The sequence below is a fragment of the Bubalus kerabau genome, chromosome 7, assembly GCF_029407905.1.
Source record: "Bubalus kerabau isolate K-KA32 ecotype Philippines breed swamp buffalo chromosome 7, PCC_UOA_SB_1v2, whole genome shotgun sequence".
Classification (NCBI taxonomy): Eukaryota; Metazoa; Chordata; class Mammalia; order Artiodactyla; family Bovidae; genus Bubalus; species Bubalus kerabau.
The window spans coordinates 88,837,628-88,862,485 of NC_073630.1; the positions used below are offsets into that span (position 1 = coordinate 88,837,628).

The window sequence follows — 24,858 nt, forward strand, 5'->3', positions numbered from 1 at the left end:
TATAACAAACCTGTGGTTTGACTCTAGAAAATACTTTGCTTGCTCAGCAGTTTCTGATAGAAATCAGTGAAAATTTGCTTATATTTACTTTCTCTATGAAGCATTTTGATGGAAATGTGTCTCTTTCTATTTTATTTTGTGAGCAATATTATACTTTTTTCTATGTGGTATAATGAGATAAAATTTCTTCAACTAGTAGAGAGAATATAAATTATTTTACACTGCATATTGGAAAATCACTTCCTATAATCTTTGAAGTATAAAATTTCTAAGACATTATTTCATTTTTTTTCCTCTAAAGGTATTAATAGTGGAGATATCCATGCACATATTTTGTACAAAGCTAGGAATTGCAGAATAATAAAAGCAATAAATTTTTTAAAAAAGAGAGTGCCACATTAATTTTCATTGATTATTATAAACTGAAATAAGCAATTTATGTTTGTGCTGTTAAGAGATTTAATTGCATTTTTTACAATAGAAAATACTAATTTAGAATGTATCAATGATGCTATGTCTACCCCCAAAGAAATCACTGATGCTGAAATTATTTCTCAATGGAATGAAATACCCCCAAATCCTAGATTAGTGGAGTAATGTTTTTTATGTTTAAGGCATATAACTGTATATTATGTCAAGGCTGTCAACCTGAATCCATGTTCTCAAAGATGAAAATAGTCAGGGTTGTTTGGGGTAGTTTAGGACAAGTAGTTCACAGCTAGTGAATGAGTACTGATGGATTTATACTGCCATAAAAATGATAGGACTTTAGCAGGAAGCACTTTTCTAATTTTTTCTCCGCTAACACTGACTCTTCCATGCTTCCCAGTTTTTGCCTCTTCTCTTCCTCCCCACCTCTGAGAAAGTAGTTGTTAATCCAGTCAGTCAGAATAGTATGTTGATTAGGTCAAGCTGCTAATGGGCAGGACTAAGAGACCTTAAGACTTCCCTGGTGGCTCAGACGTCTGCCTACAATGCGGGACACCGGGGTTCAATCCCTGGGTTGGGAAGATCTCCTGGAGAAGGGAATGGCAACCCACTCCAGTGTTCTTGCCCGTGCCCCCCCCCCATAAAAAGGGGGCTCAAAGAAATATTTGACTTCCTTGGTGGCTCGGATGGTAAAGTGTCTGCCTACAGTGCAGGAGACCTGGGTTCAATTCCTGGGTGGGGAAGATCCCTTGGGGTAGGGAATGGCAACCCACTCCGGTATTCTTGCCCCCACCCCAAAAAAAGGGGCTCAAAGAAATATTTCTGGAGAAGGAAATGGCAGTCCACTGCAGTACTATTGCCTGGAAAATCCAATGGACAGAGGAGCCTGGCAGGCTACAGTCCACTGGGTCGCAAAGAGTTGGACACGACTGAGTGACTTCACTTCACTTTCACAAAAGACCTTAAAGTTGGAGCCCATGCCCCTTCCTGTCATCTTTTTCTGCTTTAACAGGAAGAAAACCTGGATCCCAGGCTTCTCTCTTAATCTTTTCCTCAACGAATGATTTTAAGACACATGCTGTTTTCATCTTGGGAAAAGAGGGAGCAGGAGTAGGAGGAAGGATTTGAATCTTTATGCTCCAACTCAGTCTTTTTCAAAATTCTCTTTTAAATATCGAATATCGAGTGTAGCTACCAAGTGAACTGCAACAGGATACCTCTCAGCTGCTCAGAACTCCCACAGTCCCCCCAGAAAGTCCTCTGGGAAACATTGTGATTTGTGGGGCAAGATTTGGATGTTTTAGTGTTCTTGCTGCTGCTGCTAAGTCACTTCAGTTGTGTCCGACTCTGTGTGACCCCATAGACGTCAGCCCACCAGGCTCTCCTGCCCCTGGGATTCTCCAGGCAAGAACACTGGAGTGGGTTGCCATTTCCTTCTCCATTGCATGAAAGTGAAAAGTGAGAGTGAAGTCGCTCAGTCGTGTTCGACTCTTAGCGACCCCATGGACTGCAGCCTACCAGGCTCCTCCGTCCATGGGATTTCCCAGGGAAGAGTACTGGAGTAGGGTGCCATTGCCTTCTCTGATCTTACTATTAACTTAATAGCACTAGAATCTCAAATATAATCTCTAAGATAGAAATGTCTCTCATAACAAAGTAAAACTTGAATTGGAACATTTAAGCACATATGTCTCCCTTGTTCCATTTTAAAATTCAACTTCCAGAGAAAAACCAGATATACCAATTCATTTTGATCTAACCATGTTATGATATTCTGTTTCTCTCCGCCTTGCAAAAAACATTCTAATGGACCCACTCCAGACTTTAAAGAGATTCATTCAAGTAGCTGTTGAGTACAAAGGTAATTGGAATCTGGGCAAGGGTTGATGCAATCATGTTGGCCCTTTCTTCTGGAAGGTTTTCAACCATTGACCCCAAAATCAGTACTACAAAGCCATCTTCTCCAGAGCTTTGGACAAACTCTTTGATTTCCTGAAAAGAAATAGTTCTTTGTATCATGAAGGGGAATCAGCAGAGAGAGGGTTTTTGTTTCATTCATTCTTTTTTTAATTTGTTTGAAGAACATGAATACATACATTTCTAAAGAGAGAGAATTGTTAGAATAGCATCATCTTCTAATATGCTAAACTATTAAAACACTTTAGAAAGAGATGTGTGATATGCAATTCATTTTCTTTAACCAATGTATTATCATTGACTACTAACAAGTACAGTGATTTATTTATCACTTACCAACAAGGGATGTCACTAAAGTGAAAGTCTTCAGGGAAGAATATTTCACATTGTGACTACACAGGTTTGATTTTCTTAAGTGGACTTTTGAAGATAATGTAATTTTTATTCCATGTCTCAAACAATAGCAGGACCAGGAATTTTTTTCTCATTCTCTGTTAAATATTGCTAAGATCCAGAAACAATGGCTTAGTAATTTGTCCCAGGATGACAGGATTATACAAGTGCACAAGTAAAATAGTATGCTTATTAAAACCTATGGCTTGCTCACAAGGACCAGATTCAAGACCTCATTGTGCCAGGAAATCCAAAGTTATGCCTTCAACTTTGCTAAATTCCAACCTGTTCTTTACATTACAAAGTCCTCCTTAATATCACCAGCCAGAACTCAACACCTTAGGTAACCTTTCTCTGACTTCCTTTTACTGAAAATTGATGAAACTCTGTCAAAGTCCTGTTCCTGTTTCTTATAATAAGTTAAATAATCCTAGCCTAGCAAGATCAAGTTTTTTTTTTTTTTTTCTTTTTCTTTCTTGGTTTGTTTTGGAGAAGTTGACAAAAGACAGGCATTTAAAAGGACCTGAACTTCTAACAGAATTCCTCAAATAAAATGAAAAACAGTCTGTAGCTCAGCTTCATGAATTTGTATATCATTCTTTGTCCAGTGTGTTTGTTACTGAATTGATCTACTTTTCTTCTTAGCAGTTTTCAGGACAGGTCTTCTGATATATAGGCTTTCCTGATTATAAGGCTACCTATGATAATATAAGGGTAATGGTGCTTCCCTAGTGGCTCAGATGGTAAAGAATCCACCTTCAAGGCAGGAGACCCGGGTTCAATTCCTGGGTAGGGAAGATCCCCTGGAAAAGGGAATGGCAACCCACTCCCGTATTCTTACCTGAAGAATTCCATAGACAGAGGGGCCTCATGGGCTATAGTCTATGGGATGGCAAAGAGTTGCATATAACTGAGTGACTAATACTTTCACTTTTCCCTTTTTCAAGATAATATAAACAGATTAAAGGTTACGTATAATTGCTTTGGTAAAAAAAGAAAAGCATTCTTGTTAAATCATCTCTATATAATTAAACAAGAACTCTCAATTTATTAACCATGATTTATTATTTAATTATTGGTGTTTCAAATTCCCAATACCCACAGTTCCCTAAATTTAAGCCTCAGCTAAGACTCTGATCTATTTAACTTCTCTTATTATAGTAATTGTCTGAAAGAGACAAAGACTGCTGAAAGTATTTTTTCTTGTCTTGAAAGTTTATTTCTTTTTTCTTCCTATCTCATGCTCTGATAATACCGGGTATGCTACATTAATTTCATCTCTGTTAAGGAAGTAGCTTTTCAAAACTTCTCATAGCTTATTTTCCCCTATTTTTATTCAAAACAATGAAATTACAATATCATATATTATCATTATTTTTATATGGGATGTTTAAATGTTGAGTATAAATTTGATTTTATTTCTGATCTTGGCCGAGATATTTAAAGGATACTGATGCTATGATATACAGTGAATGTGACAAATTTTGCCTGTAAGCTATTTGTTTTTGGTGGATTTTATGCCATAAGAGTGTGACTTATTGGGTAAAACACCTGATCAAGCAACCTAAGACTAATTATGGTTTATGACATTAAGTTACAGAAAACTTTCATCTACATTTTTAAATGTGGATCCTATTGTGCAGGTTTTGAAGTTGGTCTTGCAGAAGACTTGAGAGTCCCTTGGATAGCAAGGAGATAAAACCAGTCAATCCTACAGGAAATCAGTCCTGAATGTTCATTAGAAGGACTGATGCTGAAGCTGAAGGTCCACTACTTTGGCCACCTAATGCAAAGAACTGACTCATTAGAAAGTACCTGATGCTGGGAAAGATTGAAGGCAGGAGGAGAAGGGGATGACAGAGGAGAAGATGCTTGGATGGCATCACCATCTTAATGGACATAACTTTGAGCAAGCTCTGGGAAATGATAAAGGACAGAGAAAGATGGAACGTGGCAGTCCATGGGGTGGCAAAGAGTCAGATATGACTGAGCTACTGAAAAACTCCAGCAGATCTCCTGACTCAGGAATTGAGCCCACATCTCCTGTAGCTCTGGCATTGGCATGTGGTTACTTTATCACTGGACCATAAAGAAGCCTGGACATCAAAGATTTGATGCTTTCTTGAAACTCAGCATTCATAAAACTATGCTCATGCATCTGATCCCATCACTTCATGGCAAGTAGATAGGGAAACAATGGAAACAGTGAGAGACTTTATTTCCTTGGGCTACACAAGCACTGCAGATGGAGACTGCAGCCGAAACATTAAAAGATGTTTGCTCCTTAGAAGAAAAGCTATGACCAACCTGGACAGCATATTTAAAAGCAGAGACATTGCTGACAAAGGTCCATCTAGTCGAAGCTATGGTTTTTCCATAGCTTTCCATAGTAGTCATGTATGAATGTGAGAATTGGACTATAAAGAATGCAGAGCACAGATGAATTGATACTTTTGAACTGTGGTGTTGGAGAAGACTCTTGAGGGTCCTTGGACTGCAAGGAGATCCAACCAGTCCATCCTAAAGGAAATCAGCCCTGAATATTCATTGGAAGGACTGATGCTGAACCTGAAACTCCAATACTTTGGCTATCTGGTGTGAAGAACTGACTCCTAGGAAAAGCCCCTGATGCTGGGAAAGATTGAAGGCAGTGCAGAAGCGGACGACAGAGGACGAGATGTTTGGATGGCATTACTGCTTCAATGGACATGAGTTTGAGCAAGTGCTGGGAGATGGTGAAGGGCAGGGAAGCCAAGCATGCTGCAGTTCATGGGGTCAAAAAGAGTCAGACATGACTGAACAACTGAGCAACAACAAAATTGTGCAGATTAATACTTAACCAGTCACTTTCTCCTTGATATTTACTGTACTATATTTGTTTCCAAGCTTGGTTAGTGAGATCAGGCAGCTTGAAAAGTGAAAGTTGAAAGTTAGTCTCTCAGTCACATCTGACTCTTTTCAACCTTATGAATTGTAGCCTGCCTGGCTCCTCTGTCCACAGAGCTCTCCAGGCAAGAATACTGGAGTGGCTTGCCATTTCCTTCTCCAGTGGGTCATCCCTACCCAGGAATGGAATCTAGGTCTCCTACATTGCAGGCAGATTCTTTACCAACTGTGGTATTAAAGAAATCAGGCAGTTTACATGATTGAAATAAAACTATACCTAATGAAATTAGGCATTGTGTCATGAGTGCTAAGTAACTTCACTAGATTCCAACTCTTTGCACACCTATGGACTATAGCCTGCCAGGTTTCTCTGTCCATGGGATTCTCCAGGCAAGAATACTGGAATTGTTTCCTATGCCCTCCTCCAGGGGATCTTCCTGATCCAGGGATCTGATCTGCGACTCTTACATCTCCTGCAACGGCAGGCCAGTACTTTACCACTAGCACCAATTCCTGAGAGAGGCATATTTTCATGAATTGTATTATCAGGATGCAATGATTTCCGGTCTGTTTTGTGTTGTGAAGTTCTTTCACCTCAGATAAGATCAGAAACAATACTGAAGTGCATTCACAAAGTTTTTGGAAAAAAATATGAATTTGCCAGTACACACACACACACACCCCAGAAGGAATCCCTCCAGTCTAGATACTGGTGAGACTGCTTAAAAATTCAAATACTATTTTAATATTTTCTTCATTTTTTGATTTCAGAGACAAATTACTTTGGCCAAAAGTTCACTAAAAAAAGAAAGTCATGGCAGCCAATAGCTATGAAGCACTAATGTTTTGGCAGTGTGTAAGGACTTCATGTACATGCGATCTAAGTCGTTTTAATTGTGTCCACTCTTTGCGACCCTATGGACTATCATTTGCCAGATTCCTCTGTTCTTGGGATTCTCTAGGCAAAAACACTAGAGTGGGTTCCCATGCCCTTCTCCAGGGGATCTTCATGACCCAGGGATTAAACCTGAGGTTCTTTACCACTAGCACCACCTGGGAAGCCCAAGGCCTTTATGGATTTGGCGGATTATTTTCATTCTCAGTAGTTATGGCCTATAGAGTAGACCATACTTTTCTTTCTTTATTCTCATGCATCCATATTTTATAGGAAAGGTACTTTGGCAGAATTTGCTTTTTGTTTCTTACCTATCATAGTACCATATATTAAAGCACCAGATTCCATCAGTTCAGTTCAGTTCAGTCTCTCAGTTCCATAGTCTTTGAATACTCTCATATATTTCCAATTTTAACATGGCATTATCAGAATTTGATTCTTTTAGATATTTCATTGCAATTTACTTTAATAAAGTACAAGAGATCACTCCCACATCACCTCAATCTAAAATATCTTTTGATTTGTACTTTATTATAAGTGATTGTTTAACATTCATATTTTTTCTGGCTGACCAGTCTATAAGATCCCCAAGGACTACCACTGTGTCTCTCCCTTTCACCCCTCCTTCTTCAGTACAGAGTAAAGAATCTGGCATCTAGCAGACAAAGAAAACATATTTGTTGAAAAAATAATGTTTCTCATGTGTTGGAAGACTTTATCATAGTGGCTATATCCACATAATCTTGCATTTCTCTCATATTTTTATGACTGTTATATAATCCAGAATATTCAGTAATAATGAAACATGAAACACACAGTAAGTGAAGGAATGGTGTGAATAAATTTTATATATTGCCCATATCACTTCCAGAAGACAGTATTTGGACTGGGAATGGAAAACTTCCTTCAAGAAAAAAATTTTACCTTGTGCAGGGGTTTGGCAGGTTTTCAGTGAAGTCCTCCAACAAAATCAAAATTTGGTAAGAATGGTTGGGGAAATTCAAAATCCCAAGAGCTTATTATCAACCAAAAATCAGTTTTCTCATTAATTCACAGATTGTAGTGGGTCTTCCTGTAGTGGAAGTTAAGAAAAGGAATATATGGAAATTTGTGAATATATACCCATTTTTCTTAGATGATACAGCAATAAAGCTTCTGTTCTGTGTAAGCCAAGATGAACAAATAATGCCAGTGTTTTACAGTTTAAACAAACATATATAGAGAAAAAAGAGAGGGGGAAAACACAGGTAAGTGAGAAACATATAGCTCGTAATAACCTCTTCCCTTGGCACCTTTGAATCTTTCTAGGTTCATGTTATTGAACCTATTAAAGATTAACTCTTGTATCATATGTTACAGGTTCACTAATAGATTTTAATTTTAAGTCAATTTTACTCTGTAATTATTTACGTATGTGACAAATATTGCATTCTAAATGATCATCTTCTTGTTTTCCACTGTATAGCATTAGATTTCTATCACTTTCATGATATTTGTACATTTTTAATAACATTCTGACATTTTAAACATTTTTTTAAACTAACTGAGGGTCCCATTCCAGGGAGAACCCAGCATTGTGTGATTGCCATGCACCCATTGGCAGGGGAAGCTTCTGATGCTAATAGGTTAGAGGGAGGATTCTAAAATGGTGCTTGCCAGGGTTGGTGTCAGAATGGTGGAACGAGATTCCAAAAATGGCTACCACCAGAGCCATATCCCCAGGTGTAGTCCCAGCTACACAATGCCTCTCCAGGAGATGCTCCAAGATCAGCAAGTGGTTCTTGCCCAAGTGTCTTTCAAACTACTGACTCTTTGCTGGAACTCAGACTAAGTGAGATTTTGTGTATACCCTTTGAGAGCAGATTCTCTGTTTACAGAGTCTCCTGTTTTCTTGAATGGAAGCCACACTTGTTTTCAAAGCCAGACATTCTGGGGTATGTCTTACCAAAATAGAGACCTTGATGTGGGGGCTGAAACCCCTGTCTCCTGGAGGAGGACTTCTATGCTTGTGATATTCCTCCTGTTTGTAGGTGGCCAACCTCAGGTTATGGGTCCCAGTTAGACTGTATCTCTGCTCCTCCTACTTGTCTTGTTGTGGCTCCTTCTTTATATCTGTAGTTGTGGAAAGTCTTTTCTGATAGTCTTCAGGTCATTCTCAAAGATAATTGCTTTGTGAGTAGTTGTATTTTGGTGTGTCCATGGGAAAAGATAAGTCTAGGGTCTTTCTACTTCACCAGCTTGATCTCACTCACATAGGTATTGTTTTCTAAAGATTATTAATGACTTTCCACATTAAATATGGACCAACAGTATGAAGAATTTGCACTTTTCACACTTGTTTCAGTCTGGTCTTCAGGTCACCTAGTCAGCTACCAGAGGATCCTGGTTACTCATGAGAACTTTTCAGAGTATAGATAAAGGTAAGAAGAGACCCTCCAGTGGTTTAAGAAGCCTCCCTAATGATGCAGATCTCACCGGGAATCAATAGCCTTCCCTCCCATAGCTAAAGTCTCAACTTTTTTTCTGTATGTTTTGAAGAATAAAGCTTATTGTGGGACTAAATTTTTGAAACATCTGTGATCAACAAATTGTATGATGATCGAGATGCACTAAATGAAATGATGGCTTTCACCTCCATCTTTATGTTATTTATTTTTTCTCTCCTGGGAAATTTGAAACATTCTGACTGTATCAATTACTGCAATCTAATGGCAATGGAAGGCTGCTTAATAACTGCCTAAAAATGAAAAAAAAGGATGGGCAGCTAAGGAGCTATCATGATTCAGTCTGTCAAGTGTGTTCCTGTGTCTAAATTTGTGTCTTTGGTCTCCAGAAAAATTATAAATATTGGAAAAACTAAAAGTAAATATTAAAAAGCATATAAGAATGAGTGATAAGGGAGATTCACCTGCTAAAGACTGATAAAAATCTTCCTTTTTATTTATTTATTTATTTTTTTAATTTTATTTTATTTTTAAACTTTACATAACTGTATTAGTTTTGCCAAATATCAAAATGAATCCGCCACAGGTATACATGTGTTCCCCATCTTGAACCCTCCTCCCTCCTCCCTCCCCATTCCATCCCTCTGGGTCGTCCCAGTGCACCAGCCCCAAGCATCCAGTATCGTGCATCGAACCTGGACTGGCAACTCATTTCATACATGATATTTTACATGTTTCAATGCCATTCTCCCAAATCTTCCCACCCTCTCCCTCTCCCACAGAGTCCATAAGACTGTTCTATACATCAGTGTCTCTTTTGCTGTCTCGTACACAGGGTTATTGTTACCATCTTTCTAAATTCCATATATATGCATTAGTATACTGTATTGGTGTTTTTCTTTCTGACTTACTTCACTCTGTATAATAGGCTCCAGTTTCATCCACCTCATTAGAACTGATTCAAATGTATTCTTTTTAATGGCTGAATAATACTCCATTGTGTATATGTACCACTGCTTTCTTATCCATTCATCTGCTGATGGACATCTAGGTTGCTTCCATGTCCTGGCTATTATAAACAGTGCTGCGATGAACATTGGGGTACTCGTGTCTCTTTCCCTTCTGGTTTCCTCAGTGTGTATGCCCAGCAGTGGGATTGCTGGATCATAAGGCAGGTCTATTTCCAGTTTTTTAAGGAATCTCCACACTGTTCTCCATAGTGGCTGTACTAGTTTGCATTCCCACCAACAGTGTAAGAGGGTTCCCTTTTCTCCACACCCTCTCCAGCATTTATTACTTGTAGACTTTTGGATCGCAGCCATTCTGACTGGTGTGAAATGGTATCTCATAGTGGTTTTGATTTGCATTTCTCTGATAATGAGTGATGTTGAGCATCTTTTCATGTGTTTGTTAGCCATCTGTATGTCTTCTTTGGAGAAATGTCTATTTAGTTCTTTGGCCCATTTTTTGACTGGGTCATTTATTTTTCTGGAGTTGAGCTGTAGGAGTTGCTTGTATATTCTCCAGATTAGTTGTTTGTCAGTTGCTTCATTTGCTATTATCTTCTCCCATTCTGAAGGCTGTCTTTTCACCTTGCTAATAGTTTCCTTTGATGTGCAGAAGCTTTTAAGGTTAATTAGGTCCCATTTGTTTATTTTTGCTTTTATTTCCAATATTCTGGGAGGTGGGTCATAGAGGATCCTGCTGTGATGTATGTCAGAGAGTGTTTTGCCTATGTTCTCCTCTAGGAGTTTTATAGTTTCTGGTCTTACGTTTAGATCTTTAATCCATTTTGAGTTTATTTTTGTGTATGGTGTTAGAAAGTGTTCTAGTTTCATTCTTTTACAAGTGGTTGACCAGAGTTCCCAGCACCACTTGTTAAAGAGATTGTCTTTAATCCATTGTATATTCTTGCCTCCTTTGTCAAAGAGAAGGTGTCCATAGGTGCGTGGATTTATCTCTGGGCTTTCTATTCTGTTCCATTGATCTATATTTCTGTCTTTGTGCCAGTACCATACTGTCTTGATAACTGTGGCTTTGTAGTAGAGCCTGAAGTCAGGTAGGTTGATTCCTCCAGTTCCATTCTTCTTTCTCAAGATTGCTTTGGCTATTCGAGGTTTTTTGTATTTCCATACAAATTTTGAAATTATTTGTTCGAGCTCTGTGAAGAATGCTGTTGGTAGCTTGATAGGGATTGCATTGAATCTATAGATTGCTTTGGGTAGTATACTCATTTTCACTATATTGATTCTTCCAATCCATGAACATGGTATATTTCTCCATCTGTTAGTGTCCTCTTTGATTTCTTTCACCAGTGTTTTATAGTTTTCTATATATAGGTCTTTAGATTCTTTAGGTAGATATATTCCTAAGTATTTTATTCTTTCCGTTGCAATGGTGAATGGCATTGTTTCCTTAATTTCTCTTTCTGTTTTCTCATTATTAGTGTATAGGAATGCAAGGGATTTCTGTGTGTTGATGTTATATCCTGCAACTTTACTATAGTCATTGATTAGTTCTAGTAATTTTCTGGTGGAGTCTTGAGGGTTTTCTATGTAGAGGATCATGTCATCTGCAAACAGTGAGAGCTTTACTTCTTCTTTTCCAATTTGGCTTCCTTTTATTTCTTTTCTGCTCTGATTGCTGTGGCCAAAACTTCCAAAACTATGTTGAATAGTAATGGTGAAAGTGGGCACCCTTGTCTTGTTCCTGACTTTAGAGGAAATGCTTTCAATTTTTCACCATTGAGGATAATGTTTGCTGTGGGTTTGTCATATATAGCCTTGATTATGTTGAGGTATGTTCCTTCTATTCCTGCTTTCTGGAGAGTTTTTATCATAAATGGATGTTGAATTTTGTCAAAGGCTTTCTCTGCATCTATTGAGATAATCATATGGTTTTCATTTTTCAATTTGTTAATGTGGTGTATTACATTGATTGATTTGCGGATATTGAAGAATCCTTGCATCCCTGGGATAAAGCCCACTTGGTCATGGTGTATGATCTTTTGAATGTGTTGTTGGATTCTGATTGCTAGAATTTTGTTAAGGATTTTTGCATCTATGTTCATCAGTGATATTGGCCTGTAGTTTTCTTTTTTTGTGGGATCTTTGTCAGGTTTTGGTATTAGGGTGATGGTGGCCTCATAGAATGAGTTTGGAAGTTTACCATCCTCTGCAATTTTCTGGAAGAGTTTGAGCAGGATAGGTGTTAGCTCTTCTCTAAATTTTTGGTAGAATTCAGCTGTGAAGCCGTCTCGACCTGGGCTTTTGTTTGCTGGAAGATTTTTGATTACAGTTTCAATTTCCGTGCTTGTGATGGGTCTGTTAAGATTTTCTATTTCTTCCTGATCGAGTTTTGGAAAGTTGTACTTTTCTAAGAATTTGTCCATTTCTTCCTCGTTGTCCATTTTATTGGCATATAATTGTTGATAGTAGTCTCTTATGATCCTTTGTATTTCTGTGTTGTCTGTTGTGATCTCTCCATTTTCATTTCTAATTTTATTGATTTGATTTTTCTCCCTTTGTTTCTTGATGAGTCTGGCTAATGGTTTGTCAATTTTATTTATCCTTTCAAAGAAGCAGCTTTTGGTTTTGTTGATTTTTGCTATGGTCTCTTTTGTTTCTTTTGCATTTATTTCTGCTCTAATTTTTAAGATTTCTTTCCTTCTACTAACCCTGGGGTTCTTCATTTCTTCCTTTTCTAGTTGCTTTAGGTGTAGAGTTAGGTTATTTATTTGACTTTTTTCTTGTTTCTTGAGGTGTGCCTGTATTGCTATGAACTTTCCCCTTAGGACTGCTTTTACCGTGTCCCACAGGTTTTGGGTTGTTGTGTTTTCATTTTCATTCATTTCTATGCAAATTTTGATTTCTTTTTTGATTTCTTCTGTGATTTGTTGGTTATTTAGCAGCGTGTTGTTCAGCCTCCATATGGTGGATTTTTTAATAGTTTTTCTCCTGTAATTGAGATCTAATCTTACTGCATTGTGGTCAGAAAAGATGCTTGGAATGATTTCTATTTTTTTGAATTTACCAAGGCTAGCTTTATGGCCCAGGATGTGATCTATCCTGGAGAAGGTTCCATGTGTGCTTGAGAAGAAGGTGAAATTCATTGTTTTGGGATGAAATGTCCTATAGATATCAATTAGGTCTAACTGGTCTATTGTATCATTTAAAGTTTGTGTTTCCTTGTTAATTTTCTGTTTAGTTGATCTATCCATAGGTGTGAGTGGGGTATTAAAGTCTCCCACTATTATTGTGTTATTGTTAATTTCTTCTTTCATACTTGTTAGCATTTGTCTTACATACTGCGGTGCTCCCGTGTTGGGTGCATATATATTTATAATTGTTATATCTTCCTTTTTAGTATTTATAACTTGGTTAAAGGATCTCCTTTGTTAATTTCTATTCTTAGAATAAATCAGCAATGTTGTGATGGCGCCTTGTTTAAGGAATGACATAAAAATTCTGGAAAGCCAGGCTAGAAAACCTGCCTTGGTTGCAAAAGTCAATTTGCACCAGTCACTTGCACCTCTGTCCCTGTACTTACCTAAAATTTCTCTAAGCTTTTTTATGGCTTTGGATTATTTGCTTAGTCATGTCCTCAGAGACCCACACATACACTCCATTCACAGCCCAGCATTCTACTTTGCTTTTTTGCCTTTTTTTTTTTTGCCATGTTTTCCTTCACATTGCTGTGCATGTGCTTATTGTGTTACCTCACTTACAAGCTGCTTTTCTATGACCTATGATTCCTGGTTAACTTTTATCTTAGTAACTTTAATCTCTCAATTATTTATTTTAGCAACGTTGGTCTTTGGATTATTTGCTTAGTCTTTTATTTTAGATAGGCCTAATCATCCTCCACTTCATTCACCAACCAGCTTTCTACACTGACTGTTTGGCATGTGATGCCCTTTTTCACTTCACATCAACTCGCATGACCCTGCTATGGAACATTGCCTAAGAATTTATTTTCTATGACCTGTGATTCTTGGTTAATTTTTAGCAGATTTGTTCCTAGACTTTGGTCTTGGTTCTATTCTTCAGGCCTCTACCTCCTATAACCTCATACAATATATATGTAATCTTAATCTTGAATGTTGTGTATACAATATATATATAATCTTAAATTAACCTTGTAAATCTTCCTAGCCATTGAGAGCAATAAAGAATTTCTGCCAAGGATGGTTTCCAAAATGTTTACAATAATTTCCAAACACAAAGAGATACATATATATATATATATATATATGTGTATATATATATATATATATATATATATGTATATATATGAGTAAAAGGTAGTGAGGGAACATCTCTCTTGGCAAAGATAAGTTTGGTTAGTTGAGTGATATGGAGAATGTCTGTTATAAGACCACCACAATGAAGAGAAACTAACCTTCTCTATACTGTAGTGCACTTGATGCTTACCATAATATTTCTCCAAATCATAGATGAAGTTTTGAAATTAGAGTCTCATGTTTTGTTTTGTTTTGTTTTTTCATATAACACATTATGCAAAGTGGTTACTCCGAGGCCAGATGTTTTAATCCCATCTCTGTCACTTATTCCCCATGAAAACTTGAGTAGGTTACCTTACTTAAGTTCATGTATGTATAAAATGAGAATAATACTGCCTATGAATAAGATTTCTATGTCTCTATCCTATGAATTAATAGATATGATGGACTTAGATGTCCTGGAAGAGAGTAAATTCTCAACAAATATTTACTAATTTCCTTCTGCTCCCCACATTAGTAAACAACAGAAAAGAAGAGGAAGTTCAAAAAGAATTTGTTGTTGAATGGATGTACTCACAGAATCAAGATTAGAAATCATCCAGATATGCGTGATATGTCTTGCTCTGGAATGGCCGATTCATGTCAATATATGGCAAAAACCACTATAATATTGTAAGGTAATTAAACTCCAATAAAAATTTTTTTTAAAAAAGAAATCATCCAGATATGAAGAATCTACTGGACTCTTACCTTTTGCTTACTTTTTCAAACTGAAGGTATTAGAATCAGAAAGCAGACATTGATAATTCAAATATTATCCCCTGATTTTTTTTTACATTCTAATATTAATCTCTGATATTTTAGGTTTACTTAGCCAGTTTAGTCACTCAATCCTAACTGACTCTTTGTAATCCCATGGACTGCAGCATGCCAGGTCTTCCCTATCCATCACCAACTCCCAGAGTTTGCTCAAACTCATGTCCAAGATTTGGTGATGCCATCCAATCATCTCATCCTCAGTCATCCCTGTCTACTCCTGCCTTCAATCTTTTCTAGCATCAGGGTCTTTTCCAAAGAGTAAGTTTTTCATATTAGGTGGTCAAAGTAGAGTTTCAGCTTCAGCATCAGTTCTTCCAATGAATATTCAGGACTGATTTTCTTTAGGATTGACTAGTTTGATCTCCTTGTTGTTCAAGGAACTCTCAAGAGTCTTCTCCAACACCACAGTTCAAAACCATCAATTCTTCTGTGCTCAACCTTCATTATGCTCCAACTCTCTTATTCATACATGTCTACTGGAAAAAAAAAAAAAAAAACATAGCTATGACTACACTGACCATTGTCAACAAAGTAATGGCTTTGTTTTTTAACATGTCTAGGCTTATTTTAATATGCTGTCTAGGTTTGTAATAGCTTGTCTTCCAAGGAGCATGTGTCTTTTAATTTCATGGAGCAGTCACCATCTGCAATGATTTTGGAGCCCAAGAAAATAAAGTCTGGAGAAGGAAATGACAAACCACTTCAGTATCCTTGCCTTGAGAACCCCAGTAACAGTATGAAAAGACAAAATGTTAAGACACTAAAAGATGAACTCCCTAGGCTGGTAGGTGCCCAATATGCTGATGGAGAAGAGTAGAATGGAGAAATAACTCCAGAAAGAATGAAGAGGCTGAGCCAAAGTGAAAACAATGTCCAGTTGTGGATGTGACTGCTAATGGAAGTCAAGTCTGATGCTGTAAAGAACAATATTGCCTAGGAAACTGGAATGTTAGGTCCATGAATCAAGGTAATTTGCAAGTGACCAAACAGGAGATTTTGAAAAATTGCTTAGTTGAGTAAATTCTCAAAGTTATGACAATACAAAAAGTTATGAGCAATATAGACAGCTTATTAAAAAGCAGAGACATTACTTTGCTGACAAAGGTCCATCTAGTCAAAGCTATGGTTTTTCCAGTAGTCATATATGGATTTGAGAGTTGGACTCTAAAGAAAGCTGAGCACCAAATAATTGATACTTTTGACCTGTGGTGTTGGAGAAGAATCTTGAGAGTCCCTTGGACTGCAAAGAGATCCAACCAGTCCATCCTAAAGGAGATCAGTCCTGGGTGTTCATTGGACGTACTGATGTTGAAGCTAAAACTCCAATACTTTGGCCACCTGATGCGAAGAACTGACTCATTTGAAAAAAACCCTAATGCTGGGAAAGATTGAAGGCAGGAGGAGAAGGGAATGACAGAAGATGAGATGGTTGGATGGCATCTCCAACTCAATGGACATGAGTTTGAGTAAACTCTGGGAGTTGGAGATGGACAGGGAGACCTGGTGTGCTACAGTCCATGGGGTTGCAAAGAGTCAGGCATGACTGAGCGATTGAACTGAACTGAATTGAAACAGGAGACAGCAAGAGTGAACATTGACATTTTAGGAATCAGTGTACTAAAATGGAGCAGAATGAGTGAATACAATTCAGATGACCATTATATCTACTGTGGACAAGAATCCCTTTTAAGAAATGGAAAAGTCTTCATAGTCAAGAAAAGAGTCTGAAATGCAATACTTGGATGCAATCTCAAAAATGACAGAAGGATCTCTGTTTGATTCCAAAGCAAACTATTCAAGGTCATAGTAATCCAAGTATATGCCCCAACCACTAAGGCCAAAGAAGCTGAATTTGAATGGTTCTCTGAAGACCTACAAGACCTTCTAGAACTAACATCAAAAAATATTTCTTTTTCATCATAGGGGGCTGAAACGCAAAAGTAGGAAATCAAGAGATACCTGGAGTAACAGGCAAATATGGCTTTGGAATACAAAAATGAAGTGGGGCAAAGACTAACAGAGTTTTGCCAAGAGAACACTCTGGTCATAACAAATATCCTCTTCCAACAACACCAGAGAAGATTCTACATTGGACATCACCAGATGATGGTCAATACCAAAATCTGATTGATTATATTTTTTGCAGCCAAAGTGGAAGAAGCTCTATACCATCAGCAAAGAAAAGATGGGAGCTGACTGTGGCTCAGATCATGAACTCCGTATTACCAAATTCAGACTTGAATTGAAGAAAGTAGGGAAAACCACTAGACCATTCAGGTATGACCTAAATCAAATCCCTTACAATTATACAGTGGCAATGGCACCCCACTCCAGTACTCTTGCCTGGAAAATCCATGGACAGAGGAGCCTGGTAGGCTGCAGTCCATGGGGTCGCTAAGAGTTGGACACGGCTGAGTGACTTCACTTTCACTTTTCTCTTTCATGCATTGGAGAAGGAAATGGAAACCCACTCCAGTGTTCTTGCCTGGAGAATCCCAGGGACGGTGGAGCCTGGTGGGCTGCCGTCTATGGGGTCACACAGAGTCGGACACGACTGAAGTGACTTAGCATAGCATTAGCAGTGACAAATAGATTCAAGGAATTAGATCTGATAGACAAAGTGCATGAAGAACCTTGAACAGAGGTTCACAACATTGTACAGGAGGCAGTGATCAAAACCATTCTCCCAAAAAGAAATGCAAAACAGCAAAATGGTTGTCTGAGGAAGCCTTACAAATAGCTGAGTAAAGAATAGAAGCTAAAGGCAAAGGAGAAAAGGCAAGATATATCCATTTGAATTTAGAGTTCCAAAGAAGAACAAGGAGAGATAAGAAAACCTTCCTAAGTGATCAATCCCAAGAAATAGAGAAAGCATAAAATGGGAAAGACTAGAGGTTTGCTTAGTAAATGACATTTAATCCATTGAGAGGGAAGGAATAATACTAGATAGTTTCCAGAGAAACTCATCTACAACTAAGCAATTTTTCTTCTCAATAGAGATACTAGATAATAGAGATGTTAGAGAGATTAAAATAATAGAAGAATTGAATCTAGATGGAGAAGTCAGGAACTTTGATTCTGAAAGCTAAACAGAGCCTAAGCTATGAGTTCATAGACATGTTTAATTTTAAAGACAAGTAAACATAAAGTTTATACAAAATATCAGATTGCTTTGGACATAGATTTTTTTTTTACTGATCCAGGTTTAGAAAGATATTTCCTCATGACTAAACTTTATTTGATTTTTATATGTAGTTAATGAAATTTCTTACTATAGCATGTCAAAAATGGCTAATACTCTTTGTAATTCCTCCTATTAAGAGGTGGAGGCTATTTCTTCACCCTTTGAATTTGGGCTTTCCTCCTGACCTAGTTTACCAATAGAAGGTGGCAGAAGTGATTTTGTGTGACTTCCAAATCTAGTCTAAAACTTTCATGCAACCTATTCTAGAATTCTGCTATCATCTAAAAAGGTCCAAGGTTTTCTGTTGGAGAGGTCACCTGGAGGAGACATCAAAGTATCCTGTTAATCTGCCAAACCCCAGCCAGGTGAGTGACACTTTCTTGTACTGTTCCACTTCTGCCAAGCCTGGTAACTAACAGTAGCATAAAGATTAAGCCCAGGCAAAACCCATTGAAGAGACATTTTCTTATGCCCAGCCCATTTTTCTGATTACTAGGATCATGTGCAAACAGTATGGTTTCTCTTTTAAGCCATGAGTTTTAGGATAGCTTATTTTACAGCAATAAATAACAGACATTATAATTTATGAAAAGCACAGTGCATATGTAGCTTTCAAAATAAATAAGCCTCAAGAATATTAACATATTGGGTTATTATTGTCAAACAGAGGAACACCTCCAATGTCACAGAGTTCTAGACTACTTTGCATACTCTCCTGAATAGTTGATACCTTTTGACTAAGAAGTTGTTATATTTCCATTTTGACACTAAACATAAGAAAATACAAATTATACCACTTTAACCCACACAAAGAAGATAAGATTTCTCTTCATCTACTGGAGGGAAAAGGTAATAAACCAGACTTACCTAATACTTCACTGTAAAATTTATCCCACTTTCTTGTTAAAAGTCTCATGCAAAGTCAAAATATAGGTCATACACCATATTTGTCACTTTCTCCATAAATGTCATTTTGTCACTTAGTTCAAATATTATAATAGGTATGTAGAGAGGAGGAACTATAATCCCTTCACAGAGTTTTTCATATGCATTGCCTGTGGTTAATTAAAGACTGTAGACCAAAGGTAGGGTAAGCAGTTTAACCAGCAGCTCAGCACAAGGAGAAATTGCATCTCTAAGAACAACATCACATCTGGACTCTCTCAGTTTTTTCATAAGTTTTTTTGTTTAAAACTCCATCCACACAGAGCTTTTGAACAGTATCAGAATATTTGTGATATGTTTTTTGCATCTTTGAATCATATACCCATAATGTACTCTTTCGTAATTCATATGCCCATATCTTGATCTATTTCATAAAATGCAAATCAGGCTCATTCTTAGTGAAGGATGTAGGATAAGACACAAATTTAAGGGCAGAGGGTTTACTGGGATCCACCAGGATGGAAGCTGAAGATGCTAGCACAGTCACTTCATGATCCCTCTGAGTAAGTTCATCCAAAATTGTTTTAAATTGATCCAGTCACTCTATTCCATTGGCTATACCAGAACCTTTTCACAGAAGTCACAGCTGAAATAAAAAGAAAGCACAAGAAGAAAAGCCCATCTCTTAGACATCTTGATAAAATCCAAACCTTCTTCATAAGCTTCCTTAACTTCAGGGGTAGCTCTCCCTTATATCTGGGACAGAATCAATTAAGTAGTTAAACTATAACTGCCACTTGGTAAGGTCACAATGACTATGAGCTAAAGACTGTTGCCAAGAGTCTGCCTTAGCAATTTCTCTGCAAGCTAATCTCCAGTTCAGAGGCTTTGGAAAGCAAATAGATAAAAGCACAGAGGATTTTGTGATTTTGTGTACAATAAATCCCTGGCTCTAGGGTAAGAGGAAATTACCTAGGATGTAGGGAATTTGCAGATAAGGAAGCAGCATGTGTCAACACAGATACATTCTGATTTGTCTGAGCATTCTAAGCATTTCTTTCTGCATATTTTAACACCTGTTTCATTAGCTCCATTTCATTTAGCTCACCTTTGTTCTTTTGACTGAAGTTATTCCTTCAGTTCTTTGAAGTTTTTCCTCTTTATATGAACATGAGCATCCTTTGAGTATAACTTTAATCAGTTTAGTATAGCTTTAGTCACTTTCCTTTGAGAATATTGCTTCTGAATTATGATCATTTCCTTTTCTGAACATTTGTAACCTTCCTTCTATTCCTCTCACTTCTTCAATACTTTCTCAAAACTTACTCTTTGAAAGAATTTATCCTCTAAGTACCTTCTTCTGAACTTCATTTTGTATCCTACTTTTGTAATTGAGGTATGTTATATTAAAAATCTTACCAGGAATTCACATCAAATTAGAAGCAGGAAGGGGAAGACACATGTAATGGGATAGATTTGTTTTCATGATATTAATAATCTATTGACCTGAAATGAGAGGAGAATCTCTCTTAAGAAGGATTTGGATATAGATTCTAAGCAAAACATTCATTCTGCCAGTGAAATAAGCTTTGATTTCCTGGACACTGAGGAAAGAATTAAAGGGAAAATATAGATTTGAAAATATAGAAAAGGAAAGGGAAATGGATAGTGCATGCCTATGATGGAGGCATTACTTTTAGTTATGACTATTTTGGTTATGAAGCCCCTTGTAAGTCCCTTTAGAACACAGACCAAGTCTCCCTGGGAGAGTAAAGAAGTGATGTTCACAAAGTGGTGTTTGTGCAGAGAGTGAATACTGACTAGTGTTTTGTCAAGTATAAAATTTATGCAGGGGGAATTTAGATTTAGAGAGCAATGTAAAAAAGCATGGAAGCCTGAAAGAATACAGTTTCCTCCAAGTATGAGGAGAAATTTACTGTAGTTATATAAATATTTGCTCTGTAAGCTGTGAGGAGCCTTGGAAAGCTTCAAGCCCTTTAGAGATATTTCCTTATTTCATTTTTGAAAATTTTCTTATGGCAGGTTGTGAGAATGTAGATATGAGATGAAAGAACCCCACAAAAAGGGGGCTAATCTGGATGATTAATCTGGGGCTAATCTGGGGGCTAATTCCAGAGGAGAGGTAATTAGCACTTCAAAGAGCATGAAAGTGAAAGTGCTAGTTACTCAGCCATGTCCAACTCTTTGTGACCCCATGGACTGTGGCCCTCCAGGCTCCTCTGTCCATGGAATTCTCCAGACAAGAGTACTGGAGTGGCTTGCCATTCCCTCCTCCAGGGAATCTTCCTGACCCAGGGATTGAACCCTGCTTGGAGTCAATGTTTGAGTTGCAAATCAAATGTTTCTTGCTGAATTATTATTTCTCAGATTGATTTTATTTTAGCTTTCAGTATTTGTGTCTATGAGCTATAACAATAAAATCATTCCAGTGATCCATTTACAAAACGAGTATTGGATCTTAAGATGTTCTGTTTCTTATCACCATGTCTCTGTAGAAGCTGTTAATACAAAGATATATTTTCCTTCTGTGATGGGAAGGACAGAATCATAGAATTTAATTTTGTATTAGTTTATTAGTTCTTTTTTAAAATTGCTGGTGTAACAACTTACTACACACTCAGAACTTTAAACTTTATAAATTTACTTCTTAGATCAGAAGTCTGATGAACTAAACTCCAGGTGCTGGCACAGCTAAGCATGTCTTTCTGGAGGCTTAGGGGAAGAATCTGTTTCTTTTTCTTTCTCAACTTCAGGAGGCTGCCTGCATTCCCTGGTGCATTTCTCCCCTAGTTTCTGCATTCCAACTCCTTCCTCCATTCCAAATTCAGCATCAGCAGATTTATTTCTTCTCATCTTGCTATGTTTCTGGTTCTCTGAACCTAGGTAAAGTTCTCTACTTTTAAGGAAATTTGGATGTGATTAGATGGGCTAGACCTGCATAATGCAAGATATTCTCTTCACCTCAAAGTTTTTAATTACAACATCTGTGAAGTTCACTAAAATTCACCACACATGTTGGCATTTCACAGTGTCTGGGGAATAGGGCTTAGATGTGTTTGTCAGTGATTCTGCTAACAACAGTCTATCCTCTGGGCCCCAGAGTTTCATGTTCATCACACAAGCAAAATATATTCACCTCATCTTTAGGTTTCTAAAAGTCTCAACACATTACAACATGATCTCAAGATCCTAAATCTCATCCTTTATATCATCTTAGTCAGGTATTGGAGAAGCTCTGGATATGATCCATTATGGAGCATAATCCCTCTCCTTTGAGTCTAAGGAACAAGTTATCTGCTCCTCAAATATAATGATGACAGATATAGCATAACACTATAGACACCGTGTTTCAAAGGAGGAGGAAATGAGGATAAAGTATAACTTCCACCACTCCCTCTGGTTTGAATGATGCACATCTTCAGTGTCTCCAAAGAGTCTTTTGTGTGACTGAATACCTTGATCTTTTGATCTTTCTGCTGCTGTTGCTGTTAAGTCGCTTCAGTCGTGTCCGACTCTGTGCGACCCCAGAGACGGCAGCCCACCAGGCTCTGCCATCCCTGGGATTCTCCAGGCAAGAACACTGGAGTGGGTTGCCATTTCCTTCTCCAGTGCATGAAAGTGAAAAGTGAAAGTGAAGTCACTCAGTCGTGTCTGACTCTTAGTGACCTCATGGACTGCAGCCTATCAGGTTCCTCCGTCCATGGGATTTTCCAGGCAAGAGTACTGGAGTGGGGTGTCATTGCCTTCTCTGGATATTTCTGAAGTATTAGCAAAAGATTTGATAACCACACACTTGGCTGTTTCTCCAGAGCATTTTTGTTTTGTTTTACAGTGAATCTCTTAATACTAGTTTCCTTTGCAATCCGGACAGATTGAATTTCACAAGCCATCAAGTCCAGGTTACTTTTTAACAGTTCTTTCATCACTTTACCGTCTCTCCTGTCATATTTTCCTATAAGCAGCAGAAGAAACCAGTCAGTATCTTGAAGCTTTTCTTGCAAATCTCAGCTAGATGTACAAGTATGTCACTTACAAATCCTTCATTTCATGTAGGCCTAGGACACAATTTCTTTAAGCTTTCTGATAAATACTTTAAGCTTTCTGATAAAAGATTTACCTTTCCTTCAGTTTCCAATCATATGCTTTTCATTTCCTTTTGAGCACTCACTGGCAGCAAATTTAATGTCAATATTTATATGAACAGTTTACTTTTTTTGATTTAGGTATTCTCTAAGCCATTTTATTTATTCATTTATTTTTACTATGATCATTGTTTTTGGAGTATATATGTAGTGACTTGCTTATGTTTCCTATCCATAGGATATTTCTCAGGCAATTTATATATTTCTATATTATGTACTGAATAATACTATCGCCATTGATGTGGGTGTGTGAATAAAATTTATTCTTCTTAGAGAGGCAATATAACTAATTTTTTATTATATAGTAGTGGGAAAATCCGTTTCCTAGAATATCATAGACAGAAATCACGGACCTGCATCTAATGTGTTTTGTCACTGAGGGCCTACTCAGTAGTTTTGATATAGAAGTATCAGGGGAATTTGTAATTCCCTTGGTTCTGTCTCGTCACAACAAAAATTTGAAGCAATGGGTGGATCAGCATTACAGCCCTCAGATGAACCAGCTGTAGCTCCGTGTACAGCTCAGTTTTATTTAGAAAGTAAAGGAAAATACATCCTCGAGGCATGACGGCATGCCGACCCAAAAGACACGAAGCGAAGAGAGGCCCCCAGCCCAATTTTGGCTCCTCTTTTTATACGTTTTTTTTTTTTCTCCTCCCGCTGGGCCTGCCCTATGTAAATTGGGCTAGCCAGGAGTGTTGCTTGTTTTACCTGAGGTCCTCACTCCAGTCCTCGGACCTTTCTTTGTTCTATTTTCGCGGGCTTTTCCCTTCATTATCTTTTAGCCACCACCATTCTGGACTCCTTTTTCCTATTCTAACTACCTAACAGATATAAAAAAAAGCCCATAGGAATGATAGAAATAATAATGTTATTATTCACATAGCCACAAGAATGATCACCCATATTATAGTCAGTTTATCATTATTAGAGAAAATGTGAAAATTATCAGGATCTTCTCTCAGGTGATATATTTACATCTATAAAACATCATAAACATCTATAAGCATCTAAAACCATCTGTAAAATATCATAAATCTAACTAAAGCCTGATTATGCAACCAAATCAATTGAGTAAAGTCCCAGAGAATCTGAAATCACTGGAATATATATATATATTTTAAGGACAAATTGCTATGAAGTACATGCAAGACCAGTTTTAAAATAACACTCTGTAGGTGGTTTGGAAAGAATTCAGAACAAGGAAGAATCTAGCCTGTAGTTCAAAAAAATAAATAAATGAAATTGAGAAAACTCAGACTGATCTTACAATTTTAAAGAAGATTTTAAAGAAAGGGGCTTATTTAATTTTTTTCTAGGATAGACCTGACTCAGCCACTTTTCCCCCAAGTTTATACATGTTCAATCCTAGCTTAGAAAGTTAGAATTGTTTATCTGATTATTCAGAAGCAATTAAATTGATTAAGTCACATTCTGTCTGAGCAGGTGAGGTGGTCCAGTGGCTAAGACTCCATACTTCCAAAGCAGAGGACTTGGGCTTGATCCGTGGTAAGGGAGTTAGATCTCACATGCTGCAGCAACTGAAGAGTTCATATGCTACAACTAAAGACCCTGCGTGTCACAACCTAAAAAAAAAAAAA

General features: G+C 37.4%; 1 pseudogene; it reads right to left on the bottom strand.

The window, feature by feature from the left end:
- The window catches only part of LOC129657102 (UDP-glucuronosyltransferase 2B4-like), a 35,346-nt pseudogene extending 11,515 nt beyond the window's left edge, over window positions 1-23,831 (bottom strand).
- Window positions 23,832-24,858: the final 1,027 nt, after the last annotated feature.